This window comes from Camelus bactrianus, chromosome 2, assembly GCF_048773025.1.
Source record: "Camelus bactrianus isolate YW-2024 breed Bactrian camel chromosome 2, ASM4877302v1, whole genome shotgun sequence".
Classification (NCBI taxonomy): domain Eukaryota; kingdom Metazoa; phylum Chordata; class Mammalia; order Artiodactyla; family Camelidae; genus Camelus; species Camelus bactrianus.
Window position 1 is genome coordinate 101206712 of NC_133540.1, and position 18996 is coordinate 101225707.

Genomic DNA, 18996 nt, shown 5'->3' on the forward strand with positions numbered 1-18996 from the left:
CCGCGAGCAGGAACGTTCTGGAGCCCCCTTTTATACCCTTGTTGAGTGTTACGGACTTTTCTTGGCTTTCTCTGTTTTTAGGCTTTACGTAGTTCATTTGTTTCTTTGAGGCTCTAGGCTAAGTAGTAGCTGGTAATTATTAGGCATGCGCAGTTGGCTGCCTGGCTGACTTCTGAGCCTAGCTTCTGACTAGTTCTGGAACCTCAGGCATGGTAAATTCTTGCTCTCGCTGAGCCTCAGGTATTTCTTATCTGAAAAATGGAGATAAGACCTACCTTACAGTGTTGTTACAATTAAAACAGCACACGTAAAAGAAGGTTTAACCGCTCAGTGTTCTATTAATGGAAGTTTATATTTGAATGTGGGGTTCATGGCTTCTGTTCATCAGACGTCCTGCTGTTACACTCGACCACCATTTAGTCATTTATTCATTCTACAAATACTTGCTGAGTGCCTGCTGCGAGCCAGGTACTGAAAGTTAACAGTGAACAATCAGCCCTACCCGCTTGTTTAACTTCTAAAACCTCTGTTTTCTTTTTCTGAGCTCCACTGCCACAGTCCTCATTTCATCTCACTGCCTCAAATTTATTGTCTCACAGACATATTTCGGAGAGGCAGCTGATGGCAAGCCATCTAAAACACAAATCCAGTCCTGTGGTTCCTTTCTTAGGTTGTTTTGGAATCTCCTATCATGCAAAGAATATAAGGCCCTTTCATGGCTTGGCTTGGCCTCTGTTCTCTTGAACTTCACTCTCTTCTATTGTAGCATTCATCATAATAAGAAACACAGCCTGCAGCTCTTTGCACTCACAGTTCCTCTATGCTGTTCCCCCTGGCACGACCCTCCTCCCTGCCTTGTCAGCTCTGTTGGTATTTCAAAATCCTACTTTTCACATTACCCCTTGCGAAGCCTTCACTGAAACACACCCCAGAGAATTAATTACTCCTCCTTCTTAGCACTTCTTTACTTTGTACATACTTCTGTCACTACAATGTCTTTCTGCCTCTCTTTTGTGATCTTCTTGCTTGTCTTTCTCGGTTACAGAGCTCCTTTCAGACAGAGACCTTGGCTTATAAATCTTTGTACTCAGGAGTGGGATCATATGGTAGCTCTATTTTTAGTTTTTTAAGGAACCTTCATACTGTTTTCTCTAGTAGCTACACCAATTTACATTCCTACCAACAAATACAGTTAGTATTTGTTTTATATATTTAGGTGCTCTTATCTTGGGTGCATATATGTTAGTAAGTGTAATATGCTGTTCTTGTATTGCCCCTTTTACCAGTATATAGTGTCCTTCTTTATCTTTCCTTATGGTCTTTGTTTTAAAGTCTGCTTTGTCTGATATGGGTATAGTTACCCCAACTTTCTTGTCATTTCCATATGCATGAAATATCTTTTTCCATCCCCTCACTTTCAATCTGTGTCTTTCACCCTGTAGTGAGTCTCCTATAGACAGCATAGTGTAGGTTCTTGTTTTTTTAATCCAATCTGCCACTCTATTTTTTTTTTCTTTTCTCTCTTTTTTTTGGGGGGAGGAGGTAATTAGGTTTATTTAGTTAGTTATTTTTAAAGGAGGTACTAGGAATTGAACCCAGGACCTTGTGCATACTACACGTGTGCTCTACCACTTGAGCTATACCCTACCCCCGTCACTATTTTTTGATCAGAGCATTTAGTCCATTGACATTGATAGGTATGTACTTAGTGCTATTTTTAACCTTGTTTTACAGTTGTTTTTGTAGTTCTTTGTTCATTTATTCTTTTTGTTGTTTTCTTTTGTGGTTTGATAATTTTCTTTTGTAATATCCTTGAGTTCCTTTCTTTTTGGTTTTTGTGAATCTGTTGTATGTTTTTGATTTGTGATTACCGTGGAGTTAAAGTATGTTGACCATTAACTATATCTACTTGCTTTAAACTGATAGTCATACAAGTTCAAACACATTCTACAAGATCTACATTTTTATACTCCCCTCCCCCACATTCTGTGATTTTTCTGTCCTATATCTTTATACTTATTCTTTTGCTGTTAATTATAGTTATAATCACCTTTACAAAAAAAGTGTGTGATTGCTTTTTAATCTATGTACTGGCTTATTTAAGTGATTTTCAATCCTTTTATATATTTGCCTTTCCTATTTTGGTTTTCCCTTTCCAACAGGTTCTTGCTTGTTTTCTATTTAGGGAAGACCCTTCAATATTTCTTTTAGGATATGGTTACTGTTGATGAATTCTTTTGGTTTTGCTTGTCTAATAAATTCTTTCTCCTTTTATTCTAAATGATAATCTTGCTGAGTAAAGTATCCTAGGTTACAGATTTTTCCCTTTCAGGACTTTGAATATGTCATGTCACTCCCTTCTGACCTGTGAAGTTTCTATAGAGAAATCAGCTAATAGCCTTGTGGGGGTTCCCTTGTAACTGACTTTTTGTTTTTCTCTTTCTGCCTTTGGAGTCCTCTCTTTGTCTTTAACTTTTGACATTTTAATTATGATATGTCTTGGTGTGGATATGTTTGGTTTCATTTTGTTTGGGACCTTTTGTGTTTCCTGTACCTGGATATCTGTTACCTTCCTTAGGTTTGGAAATTTTTCATCCATAATTTCTTCAAATACATTTTATATCCCCTTTTCTCTCTCTTCTGTTTCTGCAACCCCTACTATGTGTAGGTTGGCATACATTGTTTTATGCTACAGATCTCTTATGTTGCTTTCATTTTCTTTAATTTGTCATTCTGTCTGCTGTTCTGATTAGGTGATTTCCATTATTCTGTCTTCCAGATCACTTAGTCATTTTTCTGTATCATTTATTCAGCTATTTATTGCTTCTAGATTGGCTTGAGAATGGAAAGAGATAACTGAAAGGTTGCTATCCATATGGTCAGAACTCAGTTTAGTTCATAAGCCTCAGGAGTAAAGTCTAAATTTTTTCAGATACAGGGTCCACTGTTGTTTTTCAGACTTTTATCAAAGTGCAGCACTTATTGAAGACCCTTCAAAAAACAGGCTTCCCAGGAGAATGTGAATTCAGTGGAATATTTGGTAGCTTGCTCCAAATAGGCAAATGAAGTTTCAAGACAGTTCAGCTCCAGTTCCTCCTTGCAAACACTTTGCTATTCCTGAGTCTCTTCTATGGAGAAATCTTGCATATGCCACTGTGTAAATTTCTTTTGAGAGCTGGGTTGAAGGCAGAAATCTTGAAATTCTGGCATGATTCTTAACTTAGGCTTGGACATATTTTCCTGGGGCGTATTTTGTATTTGGTTTCCCTTTTACATCGGAAGAGATGAAGAGAAGCATCAATAAAATCAGGGGCCCATGTTTCTGTATTAATATGACCCTAAGAAGAAAGAGTCAGTTAATATCTCTGAGACCCTCAATCACATAAAGTTATAAGAAAGCCCCTAGTACAGGGCCCAGCATTTAGTTTACATGCAATGAATGTGAGTTTCTTTTTACTTTTCTTGAAGATTTGAAGCACTAAGAAGGAATTTGGAAAAAAAAAAGAAGGGAGAGACAGAGAGGGGTAAGCATACAGGTGTAGTCTAGACTACTAATTCCTGATTAACAATTACAAATAGTTGTGCAGATTTCTAATTAAAATTTAAAATAAGAAGTTTATTCTTAAGGGCAATATAGGGCTTCCAATGATGAACTAGTCCAGTACTAATCAATGCTATTCAGTAGCGTATAAATCCCAATTGTATTACTTCTTCCTTCTGTTAATCTCAGATCTACCTCCAGTATCCTGAGTATTGTGTTCAAGCATGAATCTACTTTGTGGTAACTATACAAAGAGTCAACTCTTTGTCAAAGATTAGAGAAGGAGAATTTTTTCCACATATAGGGGATTCTGTATTTTGCTGAGAATCTTTTTACTACAATGAATATTTGAAAACAGACTTTCTCAGTAGCCATCCCTGCTTTTCTTCCTTGTATGACCCTTTCATTTGCAGGCAGAAGCAGGGGTGTGGGTGGGGGGAGTAGTCCTCCACAGGAAGTGACCCTTGCTGCAGTTCTCCTCATGCTGTCAATCAACCAGAGAACCATCTGTCCCACTTTAGGTTTCAGAAGCCATCTTGCACATCTGCTGTGTCACTTATAGAACCCCCCGAAAGCTGTTAGATGAATTAGGGGAACCAGAGTGCAGCTGCACATAGCTGATTTTGAATTTTTGCAGCTGGGTCCTACATGTCAATCTCAGTTTTGAAGTTATTTTTATAAGATTAGAACCACAAAGTGAATAATTCATTTTGTAATAACTCCTGAGAGAGTGGGCCCTAAAATTCTTTTAAAGTCTAAAAAATACATATTTTAAGAACTCCCACCAAATGTTTAACATTCAAGCTAACTGTAAATATTTATATAATTATTCATGAGTTCCTTTTAAGAAAAAGTATTGCATGAAAAAAAATGTTTTGAAAACTTTGACTCAAGAGCCAAGTACCTTCTGATATGGAAGCAAGTTTGAGGTCTGCTATTGAGAGGCTAGAAGTTTGCAAGCTGGAAATCTGGAGTATTAACAGCTTCAGGCCAGTTTTCCAATATTAGCCTCAAATTGACCAAAAAATAAATACTTATTCATCTATGCAGGAAATGCGAACTTCACATTCTTAAGATGTTATAACATAGAATTTTGAAAGTTTACCGACCCAGAACATCAAACCATAGGAAATTAGTCCTGGCTGCATCCTTATATATGCTGAACATTCTGTTCAGTGTTTTTTCTCAGTCTTAGCTCCTGCAGCATTTTCAAATGCCTTTTTGGTAACACTTTCAACACATTATTTGTTTACCTGTTTTCACCCACGATACTAATTCTTATGAGAAAAGAGACTTTGCCCCTCCTGTTCATATCAACAGTATCATGCATACTGGGGTCTTTTAAAAATGTTTCACTAAATGAAGTCATTTATGTATGTAATAGAATATGTGTTCTGATATTTCTTGAGAAGGCCTTTAAGAGATGCAATCAGAAGCCACAGGCTCTTATCACAACATCTGCAGGCCTGTCTGCACCTGTGCCCCTATTATCTGTCTTTCCCCCTGTTCCTGTGAGTCTTCTACCTGTGCTCTAGTCCAAGACCAGCCCTACACTTGTGAGGTAGATCCCATCCTCTCTAATCTACTCAAGGACATCCCTTCAGCAGTTCTGCTCATTCTCTCCCACATAGCTGATTTCCCTTCACTGTTGGAACATTACCATCGGCTTATAAAAAGCTGTAATTCTCACACCTTTAACAACAAGAAAATCCCCACAATTTCTCTTGACGTCACACCCTATTAATTTGATCTTTTATGGTAAAACTCCTTGAAAGAATTTTCTATACTTCCTATCTCCAGTTCCTCTTCTCCCAGTCTCTCTTGGACCTACTTCAAGCATGTGTTTTCCCTTACTCTTCCACTGCAAATGCCTTTGTGAAAGTTCCCATGGCCTCCATGTTACTAAACTGATTTTTCAGTTCTCAATCCTTGTATTACTTGACCTATTCTAAGAAGAGCATTTGACACAATTGGTCACTCCTTAAACATTTTCTTCACTTGATTCCAAAATATCCCACTTTTCTACTTTTTTTAAAAAATCTTACTAGCCTCTCTTTCTCAGTATCTTTTGCTAGTTCCTACTCTTTCTGACTTCTCAATTTTGGGGTGCTCTTGGATTCAGACTTTGGACATCTCTGTAGTCACTTTCTTGGTAATCTCATACAACTTCGAGGTTTAAATAACATCTATGTTCTGATAACTCCCAAATTTAGTTTTCCAGTACAAACCTCTCTGGAACTCCAGACTCATCTGTCTGTCTGTCTGTCTGTCTATGTATCTATCTATTTAATAGACATCTCAAACTTTACATATCCCAAATCAAATTTCTGATCTCCAACTCCACAACAGAAAAAAAAATTAACCTCTTATTTTCAATCTTCTCCATGTAAGGCAATTCCTCTTCCTAATTTATTGGGCTAAAATCCTTGGAAGCATCCTATCCTTGACAATTTTTTTTGTCTCAAACCCTGCTTACACTCACTTGGTAAATCCTACTGACCTAATCTTCAAGTCATATCCCCACAGTCTGATCATTTCTCACTAGACCTACTGCTCCCACACTGGTCCACGTCACCATCATCTTTGCCTAAATTATTGCTCAAGTCCCCCTACTGCTCTCTCTGCCTTACTTCAGTTTACTCATAACATAGCAGCCACACTGATCTTGTTAAAATCCAAGTCAGTTGTTCACTCCTCTAATCAGAAGCCTCCAGTGGCTTCCCAGCTTTCTCCAGTAAATGACAAAGTCCTTTCGGTATCTCCAAGACCCTGCATCTTTTTCTACCTCCCTTTGGACCTCCTATTCTACTACTCTTCCCCTTGCTGACTACACTCCAGCAACACTGCTTTTGCATTTTCTCAGACAAGCCAAGCAGGTGGTCTCAGGGTCACTGTAATTGTTTCCTCCTCTGGGTATCTGAGTGCTCTAGGATATCTGTATAAGTCAGTCTCTCATCTGCATCAGATCTTTTCTGGGCTGTCATGTTCTCACTGGGTCTTTCTTGATCATCTTGTTTAAAAATTGCAACCTGTCTCTTCTTTCTCCCCATCCTCAACCCCTGCTCCTCACTAGCATTTCCTATCCCCGCGTCTACTCCCTGCCATGTTTTGCACTTCCATGGTGCTTGCTACCACCTGACCTATATTTTACTTAGTCCTTTTCTGTCTCTTGGTAGGCACTATGTGGGCAGGATTTTAATTTTTCATTGATGTATACCTAGTGCCTAGAACAGTGCCTGGCACTTAAGTCCTCAACTAATATTTGTTAAAAAACAGAATAAGTAAAAGGTTTATAGTTATTAAGGAGTATATACCATAAGCCAGGGAATTGATAAAGACTGCAGAGGTTGAAAAAAAAAAATCAAACACAAGCACTGCCTCTGCTGCTAAAAAGCTAAGTTCACCAGCAGAGATAATAATAGCTGAGATTTGTCAAGCATTTACTTTGTGCCAGGCACTGTTCTAAGAATTTTACATATGTCATATTTAATTCTCAAAACACTATTAGAGATAACAGAATCTAACAAGGGAATGGGTGCTCAAGGAGGAAAGTGCAGCATATACACCAAGAGGTGAGAGAGTCGGGTGCCTTGGGCATCCAAAAAATAATGATATTAGTTACAGCTGGAGAAGAAGTAGTAGAGAGAAAGTGATAAGGGTGATAGAGGCCATACCATGAAGGGCCTCGTATGTCATGGTGAGGATTTTACATTTTATCTTGAAGGCAGTAGGGAAGACATAGATGGATTTTAAACAAGGGAATGGAGATAGGATCAGATTTGAATTTCAGAAAAATCACTGTCAGCTGCGTAGGTCACAGGTTACATTAAAGTCAGGGAGAGTGGCTACATTCATTAAAGCTGTTTTAGCCCAGAATAGAAAAGATGAAAGCCTGAACTAATATGATTGAAATGGTAATAAAGACAGGAGAACAGATTTCAGGAATAATACCAGTAGGGCAGTTAAAGCAGAAGAGGACAAGAATGACCCCCAGATTTCTGGCTTTGGGCACCAGTGTTGGGTGGTGGAACCACTGACTGACAGAATACTGGAGGGGCAAATTTTGATGGAGGGCTGAATTTTGGACATGCTGATTTTACAGTGTCTACAGGATACCCAAATGGAGGGTTGTAGTGGACAGTTAGATACAATTTTGGACATGCTGATTTTACAGTGTCTACAGGATACCCAAATGGAGGGTTGTAGTGGAGCTCAGAAGAAGATCTAGGCTGGAGTGATCGATGGAGTTGATGGTACAGTAGTGGATGAGTGGGATGAATGCTGGGCAACACCAGTATGTAAAGCAGTGATTCCCAGTCTGTTGACTTTGAGCATCAGATCACCTCAGGAGGATTTAACAAACAAATTCTCTGGAGCCCCTCCCCAATCTTACCAATTCAGAATCTTCAGGAGATGAGACTGAGGGATCTATAGGTTTTTTAAAGCTCCCAGTTGACTCTGCTGGGGTTAGCCTGCAGCATGCCAAAGAAGCAACTGGGAGCCACTGATTTAAATGATGAATAAAAAAGTCCAAGAAGTATTACTTGAAAGAAGAGGTAAGAAGAGGCAATTAGTACTGATAGTACCTCATATTTGTTGTGCACTTACTATGAGCCAGGCACTGTTCTAAACATTGTGGAGCAATGCCGTATGAAATCCTCAGAACAACTCTATAGGTAGTGGGTGCTGTTATTATCCTCACTCTACAAATGAGGGATTTGAGGCACAGGGAGGTAGAGTAACTTATTCAAGGTCACATAGCTAGTGAGTGATACAGGCAGGATTTGAATCTAGCCTATGCTCCAAGTCAGTGCTTCCCAAATTTTAAAATGCTTACGAATCACCTGGGAATTTATTTTCAAAGCAGATTCCAATTGAATGTCTGAGGTGGGAACTGAGATTCTGTATGTGTAACAAGTTCTCAGGTGAGGTCAGTGCTGCCGGTCTTAGGATCACCTTTGAGTAGCAAGGGTCCTCCACACCGCTGGTTCTCAACTTGGCTACATATTAGAATCACCTGGTCAGATTTTTGAAAGTAATGAGGCCCAGGACCCCCACCCCCACCCCACCGCCGCCCAAACTAATTCAAGCAGAACCTTTGGGTGTGGGATCTGGGCAGGGGGAAGAAACTAGGGGTAGGGTGGAGCATTAACAGTGACTGAAATTAATTTTTTAAATGGGAGGAGGGAGACAGTGATAGATGGGCCATCTATTAAAGAGTATGATTAGTCAAATCAATCTAATTCTGTATATCTGTGGTCTTAAAAAAAAAAGCCACAATTTGAAATGATTTTTTTAAAACGTACACTAAATCTGAAGAATAAGTCTTTCTGAGTAGAGAAAAGATGAAGAAAGAAAATTATACAGGCAATTTAGGGAAAGGTTGAAAATCAACAAAGTATAAAGTCCATTCCCGAAGCTGACAAAGAAAATGTTCTAATGAAGTAGTAAAAATTGATTACTTTCTTTCAGACATTTTCCCGAATTTAAATGACAAATACTAAAGCCGGACATGAAACTGAATGAATAAAATGTTCTTTGTTCTAATTTTAGAAGATGGAGACATTGTCTTTTCTAGAGATCATTAATTTATAAAACCAGCATAAAATGTCTATATCCACATATCCGTGTAATAAAAAAATTACATTGCTCACCATTTAAATTTAAATGACAGAATTTTCTTCTAAATATAACTGCAAACTAAACATGCATGGATATAAAGACAAATTTGAATAAGAAAGACAAGGGAAATTTCTGATAAATCTTATGTAATATGTCTTTTTCTCAGATCTATCTGAAGTAAGTCACAGTATTAGCCATATAAGGACTCAAGTTGTTTACTATCCGTGTATTGCATGTATTAGCTATCCATTATTGCATAGAAATTACTCACAAGCTTAGCAGCTTAAAACAATAAACATTTATTGTCTCAATTTTTATGGGTCAGGAATTTGGGAATGGGTTCGCTGTGTATTTCTGGCTCAGGGTGTCTCCTAAAGCTTTGGTTGGGATGTAGGCTGGGGTTACAAGCTTCTAAAGGCTTCACTTGGTGCTGGAGGCCCCATTTCCAAGGCAGCTTACTCCCCTGGTCGCTGGCGAGGGCCTCAGTTCCGCTCAGTGTCCTCGTGACCAGGCAACTGGTACTGAGAGCCAGTACTCCAAGGGAGAAAGAGGAGGAGGATGCAGTGCCTTTTATGACCTAGTATCTGAAGCCATCACCACTGCTTCTTCCATATTTATTTGTTAGAAGCAAATAAGTCCAGTAAAGAGGCACTAAGTCTGACCCACACCCAAGGGGAGGGGAAATTGAACTCCACTTCTTGAGAGAGGAGGATCACAGGTTTTATGAACGTATTTTAAATCCACCACAGTGTGTCATGTAAAACTATAGCTTGATATCAGGGCTGTCTGTCAAGTGGACTATTATGTTTTTCTGGAAAACGCCGTCTACCTTCCATATCTCCAGGGTCTCGTTTCCCAGTCATTCCTCAAACTACTGTCTTTTACCCCTCAATTCTCCTCTGAACCTCTTCTCCAAAGGTAAATAATGGTCTCCTAGTTACTAAATTACTTGGATTCCTTTCATATCTTATTGTTATGTTTGTGCAGCATTTGATATTTTTAATCACCCCCCCCCCCACATGAAGTTGTCTTTCTTTTGGCTTCTGATACAATACTCTTTCCTGACTTTCTGTTCAGGATATTCATATAGTGGCTTCTCAACCCTGGCTACACATATGTGCTTGTATTTCACGTTTACATAAATTCTGTTTTGTTGCTGTTGTTTTCAAATTCAGGACCGTATTTCTAAAATGCACCCATGCTGCTTTGTGCATATGTAATCTGCTGCTTCTGGTGACTGCACAGTAGTCTACGGTGTGTATTTCACCAGTTTTGCCTCTGCACACACTCACTGCCCAGGCACGGCCATACAGGCTGCTTCAAGCTTCTCACCGTCACAAGTAGTGATACAACAAACCTCCTTGAACACATTCCCTCATGGACCTGAGAATTCTTTAGAACTTAGCTACCCAGGAGGAGAATGGCTATGCATATTCTGTGTTGGACTAAGCACTGCTAGATTGCTCTCCAGCATGGCTGCCCCCGCTGTGCTTCCACCTGGATTCATGAGACTTCTGATGCCCATACTTCCACAGCCCCATCAACTCTTGGCTTTGCCCAGCCTTCTAATTTTTGCCAACCTTTTAGACATGAAGTAATGATCTCGTTGTTTTCATTTGCGTTTCACTGACATTTTGGGGTCCTTCAGGAAAGGTGAGTGCCATGTATTAGTTTCCTAAGGATACCATAACAGTACCAATATTTGGGTGGTTTAAAATAAAAAAATTATTGTTTGACAGTTCTAGAGTCTAGAAGTCTGAAATCGAGTGTCAGCAGGGTCATGCTCCCTCTGATGGCTCCAGAAAAGAATCCTGTCTTGTCTCTTGAAACTTCTGGTGTTTGCCAGCGATCCTTGGTGTTCCTTGGCTTGGAGATGCCAAGTCACATGGCTCTAGTCACATGGCTGGCTTCCTCCCTGTGTCTCGACATGGTCTCCCCCTCTGTGTGTCTGCCTTTCTGTCCAAATGACCCCTTTCTGTAAGAACATCAGTTATACTGGGTTGGGGTCAATCCTTATGACCTCTTGTTAACTTGATTACCTCTGTAAAGACCCTATTTCCAAATAAGGTCACATTCTGAAGTACTGGGGGTTAGGACTTCCACATATTTTGAAGGGTACACAAATCAATCCATAATGCATGGTGTATTTATTTCCATGTGAAGTACTGCCAAATGAATAAGAAGGCTGTGATATATTATGTAGGAAATATGAAATCATTTGAGTGCTAAGGATGCTTAAAACTTTTTTTAAAAAATCAGACAATGTAAGTATAAAATACATTGGTTTAGACTGTTTGGTAAGAATAGCTGAGCTGCTTATTAGTAGGTTGGTTATGGAACAAATTATGATCCAATCGACAAGTTAAAAAATAAACTATCAATCACACATCATGAGACAGATCTATATATACCTTAGTAAGCATTTATTGTTGCACCTGCCCAGTGTCCTTCCTTCTTTTGGTAGCAGTACCCTGATGTTCCTTTGTGAAACTAAGTGTTGCTCATTTTTAGTTCGTGTGGTGAGGCTGAAGTTGATTCTGCCCCTGGTTCTAGATGTGGACCCATGATGCAAGTGGGGCTGATGATTGTCCATTCTGGGATTTTGGCTGAAAGTATTGGGAGAGAGTCACACTCCTTCCACGGGGCTTGCTAACCTGCTGTTGCTTGCCTGGGCAGGAAGCCGTTGCAGAGAAAGGCAGAGACCAGAGTGGGAGTGAGAGAGGGTTTCCTGATGCTGTCTTTAGACCACTTGGACCCAGCTGCACATGAGGTATAGATCTGCCTCTGGACTTTGCAACCACATGAGCAAAAAAGAAATCCCTTTTTAATCTAGTTTGATTTGAATTGGTGTCTAATTCTTGCCACAGAAAGGGTCCTGATAAACACATGGACTGACATGGAAAGATGTCCATGAAATCCTGCAAAGACAAAAAAAGTAAGTTGCAAAACACATACCAGATGATTTCTTTTTTCTTTTTCTTTTTTTTAACACAAAATTAAATGACATTAAAAGAAGAAAAACAGTTCTGGGGAAATGTGTATGAAACTGTTAGGAGTAGTTATCTCAAAAAAAAAAAGAGGTAGCGGTGGAATTTCTCGTTGGAGAAGGGTACACAGAGGATTTTGACGTTATGATCAATTTCCTTATGTTAAAAAAAAGTTTTGGATATTGAGCATATATTTAAGTATCACTGAAAACCAGAATTCTGTTCAGTGAAAAATTGGAAATAACATAAGTATCCCACAACAGGGGGCTAATGAATTAAATTATGACTCATCCAAACCACAAAGATTATTAAAAATCATGTTTCTAGTTAATAAAGAATAGCACAGTAAAATAGCCATTATTTTACAAGTGAAGAATGTGGCATGCACAGTAGGATCACAGTATCCTACTTGGAATAGTGGAGATTTTCACAGAGGGACGTCAGCATCAGGCAGCCACCTAACTCATGTAACTTTCAGCAAGTTAATCTCTCTGAACTGATTGTTCCTCTGAAAGGTAGAAGAGACTCATAGTACCTGCCTCACAAGGTTGTTGTGAAGAATAAATTAGATAATTCATAGAAAGCCTCTGGCATGGACAAACACTCCATAAAGGTTATACATATGCATTAGGAAAAGATATTTTTAAAAAACCACCAAAATTCTAATAGTTGTGTTTTTGGGTGGTGAGACTACTGATAAATTTTATTTTCTTGTATATACTTTCTATATTTTAAAAATTATAATAATAAAATGAGATTAGTTTCTCCTGTTACCTATAAAATCCAATAATGACAGAAGAAATGATTGGCAACAATATTCAGTATCTCTGGAAGATTTAGAACAGTTTCCCATTTAGAAGGTAAGTTTATAACTCCACTACCAGATTTGTCTCCAAGTAAAAATACATGGGAAAGGGGAAATCCCGGGAAAGTTCTCAGTCAAAAGGGAACATTTGAAGGAAGTAATAATAATATCTTGTATTTGTGTAGCACTTTTTACAAAGCATCTTTACAAATACTATTGAATCTTCAGAAAAGCTCAAATAGGTATTGTTATTTCCACTTTACAAACAAGAAGTTGAGGCTCAAAAAGATTGAATGACAAAAATAACAGAATTTGCAAATAACCAACCTGGGACTTGAATTCAGGCCTTTTATGTTAAAAAAAAAAAAGATGACAAAGGAAAAAGGACATAGCATTGGTGTTATTTCAGAATCTGGAGAACCTTTTCCTAGAAGTTGCCTGTGATAAAAATATTAAATATTTTTTCCTGTGATTCATTCTGAAAAATCTTTTTGCCTCTTAGGGAAATTCCACAGCCTTATTTTCATCTTTTAAGAGTATTTTATTTTTGCTGTTGTCTGGTTTTTAGTGGACAAAAATTTTTAGATGACTACTTGTGTAGTTCTTAACAAAAATAATCTAATTTCAGAAAAAAATTGAATAAGGCACATAGCTCTAGAGATTTTTAGTGGGAGTCTATTTGTGTTGGGGGGCGGGTGAAGGGGAAGGTTGAGGTAAAATGAGGAACACTTACTGACCAAAACTAACTAAAATGTTTACAGTCTAAACATAAAGAAGTTGAGAAACTGAAAGATAATCAGTCTATATGGAGAGGAAGATGACACGTGGATTTATAAAAATAGGTAGGAGCCTTGAATAAATCTGGGCAGAAATAGTGTGTTTGTCCTAAAGGCAGGGCAAGAAGCCTGCCACTCACACAAAGACCAGCAAAGGCCATTAAAGGGAGTTTTAGGAAGGGAGTGACATTGTCAGAATGGCAACAGAGGAAGTTGATTTTGGCAGCAGCTTTGGGAAAAGACTTGGGGAGGAAAAAAATCTGGAGAAGAGGCTTTTCTCAAGGGGAGTGATGACTATACAACATACATAGGTGAAGCTGTAAAAATGGAAATGTTCGAGCACACTGTTTTAAACTTTTATGGAACCTTTTTAGTTCAAGTCCTTTTAACCAAATCTTGTTTTTCATCAGTCTCTCTACTATACTTTTAGGTTTAGCTTTCATTAAGACCTACTCAAAATCATTATAACGACAGTGTATTTTAAATTTTGACTGTCTGCTCTGACCACCTGCATTAATCTTGTGTTGCGTCCCAACAAGACTCAGGCATGTTGAATCAGTTGTGAAGCCCAACCATCTGGGCATTCCAAACTCCAATAGTAAGCATTAACACCTTGGACTTGATTTTTAAAACAAAACGCCCATTGTTTCAAACATCACTCTGTGTCATTAATTTCTGTTGAGGTGTTGGGGTAGGGGTGAAAGCTTGTTACTCAGGCTCTTTTAATAGCTTTTGGCTTGTTGAGACATGAGTTTCATTTCTTTGAACTCTAGTCCTCCTTTCATTTATCCAAAACAGTTCATTGTTGGATAAACACCTGAAGTTTTCTCTTGTTGTTGTTGTTGGGTTTTTTTCCCAAAACTGTTCCTAATTTATGTAGCACTAGCTGCTTTGTATTTTTAAGCTATATCCAGACAAATGGTAAATGTTAATATGTGGTTGAAGTCTGCTGGGAAGTAAGGTTACAACTGTCAAAGAGAAAGTAATATACATTAAACAGTTATTATTTTCATATATGCTAAATTTCTTATTGTGGAATTTAAGGAGTTTGATGAACATCAGTTATGAGCTTTTTTTCCTTAGTGCCTTGATTTAAGTCCTTTGGGAGAGAGCCATTCCATCACATCAGCTTTCATTGGTATGATCTAGGATAGGCCAATGTCATTCCTAGACAGATGCTTTTTCCTCTCAGTCCTGGAGGATTCATAAGATAGGCAGGCTATAGTAGAACTGATTAGGTCATTGATCGATATGCCTGGGAGCCAAAGCATATGCCTTTGGACACTGAAGGAAGAAATTATCCAAGGGAAATACTATCATGGTTATATGCCTTAGAGAACTTCTTACCACATCACTATATCACCTCTCAAAATCTTGATTTCCAGCATTCCATGCTCATCTGATCAATCATCTCTAAACTTTCTGTCTACTGCCACTACCATCCCTAATCAACCCTTCTGGAGTAGCCAATCTAGTGACCTACCACTTCTTTACTGTCTATTCTTCCTCTTGTGTTATTGTCTTTTTTGTTTTTGTGACCTATGTAACCAGTCACTCCATTGCGTACACCTACAACTGCCTTGCCCCTCTCACTTTCCATCTTACTCACTAGAAAAACCCAGCCCTGTCTTATACTGAGTTCTTTATCTGCTTCACATCAGCGCTGAGCAGTTGAACATGGCTAGAGAGCAGTATGCAACCATGTTGACTGCTCTTACTTCAAAAAATCTTTACCCATAAATTTCAAGTCAGCCTTACCCTCTTTAGTAGTCTTGCTACGTTTCCCTGGTCATTTCCGCTTTCCTCGAAAATTACTTCATAGCTTCCCCTCTATCTTCAAACACCCACTTCTTAGTCTTAAATAATGAGCACTCTTCTCATTTGACTGAGAAAATAGAAGGAATGGGAAGAAAGCCACCTCATTTTTCCCTTCATTAAATCTATGTCTGCCAGCATCTGCACCTATGTACCTTGCCTTCCATTCTGTTATCCTGCATAACCATCTGAAGCCAACATTTCCACATGCACACCTAATCCTGTGCTTCTGACCCATCAACACTTTCATTCTAGCAATGGCTCCTCTCTCTCTTGGATCCATGATTTTTCCTTCTCGTCTTGATCATTTCCATCACCATGCAAACAGGATATAAATTCTCTCTAGTGTCCTTTTCTCTCTCAGCTAATATCACATTTTCTTACTCCTTTCTATTGCAGTAGTCCATTCCAAATTGTCTATTATTAATGTCTCCACTTTGTCACCTCATATTTTCAACTCAGCTCACTCCATTTCCAGCATTTACACTTGTCAAGATCAGATGATAACCTCTAACTTGTCAAATCCAGGGGTCATGTCTCAGTTCTTATCTTGCTTGGCCTCTTAATAGCATTTGAATTGGTGATCATCCTCTCCTTAAACATTTCTTCACTTGGCTTTCAGATCACATCTTCTTCCTGCCTCTCCTGCTTCACTGACCACTGCTTCTAAGACTGGTAAATATTGGAGTTTATCACGGCTCAGTCATTGACCTTTTCTTTATTTATGCTTATTTATGCCCATTTCCTAGATCCTTTAGTCCTATGGCCTTAAGTACGCTCTATACACTGAAGCCTCCCAGTTTATCTCTCCAGTCCTAACCCTGAGCTCCAGACTCGTATCCCAGCTCCTCCTTGATAATTCCCCTTGCATGACTTGCATGGTGACTCATTATCTCCAACTTCAACTCTTGGTTTCCTTCCCCAGACCTGCTCCTTTCCATGTGTTCCCCTTCTCAGTATTTGGCACTCAACTATCACCCCACTGATCTGAGGATCATCCTAGACTCCTTTCTAAATTCCCTTATATTCAATTCATCAGCATATACTGTCAGCTCTATCATCATAATACATCCAGGATTCACTGAAATCTCACCACCTCCATTATGACCACTCAAGTCTAAGTTAACATAGTCTCTCTTCCAGTCTTTTGCAGTATTCCTCTAACAAGTCTCTCTGGTTCAATTCTTGCCCTCACAAAACTCATTCTTTACATAGAATCCAGAAAAATCAGATAGTGTCACTCATCAGAGTAAAGCCCTACAATGGTTTCCCATTGTGTTTAGAATACAAACCCAGTCTTTACCCATGTTTACAAGGCCCTAATGACCTGGCCCACCTCTCTGACCTCACCTGTGTTTCTCCCTCTCCTTCACTCCGATTTAGCAACTTGGACTTCCTCCTTTTCTTTGAATGTGCCAAGCTTGTTCCTGCCATGGGGGAAAGTACAGCTTATAGAGAATCTTGCTTCTAGGATAGACAAAAATTTAGCAGTGTTGTGGTTAATTAAATGTGTTAGGGCTCAGATGGATCTATCAGTTGAATCCAATTGCATTTACAATCTTATATATGTTTGTGGATTGATTGTTGATGAGGCAGTGAACCCCATGGACATGTCAGAAAGTTTATAATCATTTGCTACTTTGGCTGTTGCAGAGGCTAGCTGCTCTTCAGCCAAGACTGCCTTGATTCGAGTTATTTATGTCACAATGTACTTCTTTTTATCCAGTGGGATGTGAGATGGAAGGCATTGCTTTCATGATTAATATATCAATAAGCCCTCATGAAATCTACCTCTGGGTTATTTTTGAATAAGAATCTTCTTTTCTACGTCCTCTTTCTTCATTTCTTCTGTGGGAAAAGGCCTACACGTCTCTTTTCCACTTTCTTCTTCTCTTTTCCCTTCATTCTCATTCTCCTCTCAAAATCTGTTAGAAATTTTACTTGCCTCAGAGTCTAAGCTAGTCTACACTCCAAGGAGCCTGAGGGCAAAGACAGCACCCATGTTATTTGCTAGCACATTGCTTGGCACATAATTGGTGTTAATAATTGTGGAATGCATGGACGAATGGAAAATAGAAATTGCTCAATTTGCAGACAGGAACCTAGCATTTTGTTGTTGTTGTTGTTGTTAGAGTCTAATAGAGGAAAAGCCCTGATCTTTGTAGAATTCAAAATGTTTCATGTGGTAAGAAAAGGATTGTCATGACAGAAAGGCCAGCAATGGTCCCTTAAGAAATTTCCTAAGAGCATGAATTACGTGAATGGTGAGATTTACAACCATTGTAGCCATCATAGTTGAGGGGCTCAGCCTTAGCCTTATAGGCTCTAAAAACCAAAGTTGTCAACATGCTAGGAGTAAATCCATTTCTTAGGCCTGAACTAACATTACCCAAGCTCATAATAATGATGGAAGAACCAGAATGTCAGTTTATTAGTTTATGATGAGAACTATAATCATCATAAGAATTGGAATATATGAAGTCCGTATAATCAGTACATGCCTGCAGACAGACCCTCATAAGAAGCTGCACCAAATAAGGTTACTTGGTGAACAGGGGTTGGAGACGCATTGCAACATAGTGATTAAGACTCAGACAGACTTGACTTCAGATCCTGAGTCTGACATTGACTAGCTCTGTGACCTTGGGCAAGTTACTTAAGCTCTGAACACCTTAATTTCCTCATCTGTAAAATGGGGATAATAATGGTTCCTACCTGTAGAAGATGTCTTTTGGGATGTCTTCACAGGTCACACTGGTTTACTCCCTATGAGAATAGCCACTTTCCTTCCCTCCCTCCCTCCTTCCATGACTGTGGGCCTCTCGTATCCATGCTTTATAGTGTGGTCCTATGCCACTGCCCAGAAGGAAATGAACAAGGGATGGGCTTCTTATTTAGGTGTGGCTAATCAGATTGTTTCTGTCAGGAACTTGCAGTTTAGACCCAGAGATCCTATCCAGATTGGTCTATTTTCTTGAAGGAAGTGATGTAAACATGGGACAGGAGGCCCTACTGCAGAGTAATAATGCCCGTCCTGTGCTATCAGAGCTAGTTGAGGCTGTCCTGCAGAGAAAGGGAGAGGGGAATGAAGCAGACTTGCCTAGAGAAGAAGAAACTGGGGCCGTGGGCACCAGAGGGAGAGCCCGGGGACAGTGCCTGCCAGCTCCCTTTTCCAGGTCCTTCAGAAGCTCAGTGGCTTTACCGTTTCTGGAGACAGCTCTGTGTTCTCGCATAAATCACCTCTTCTTGTTCAAGTTAGTTAGGGTGGGTTTCTGCCATTTGCAGCAAAAAACCTTGACCAGTACAGCACTCCACAGTATTTTTAAGAAGTCAGTAAGTTGACATGTAGAGCACATGTAATAATAGTGTTCCTGCCACTGGGATTGACAGATTGACTCCTTCAATCATGGCATTCTCCCTTCATAAGGGTTTGGATGAAGGCTGCCCAGT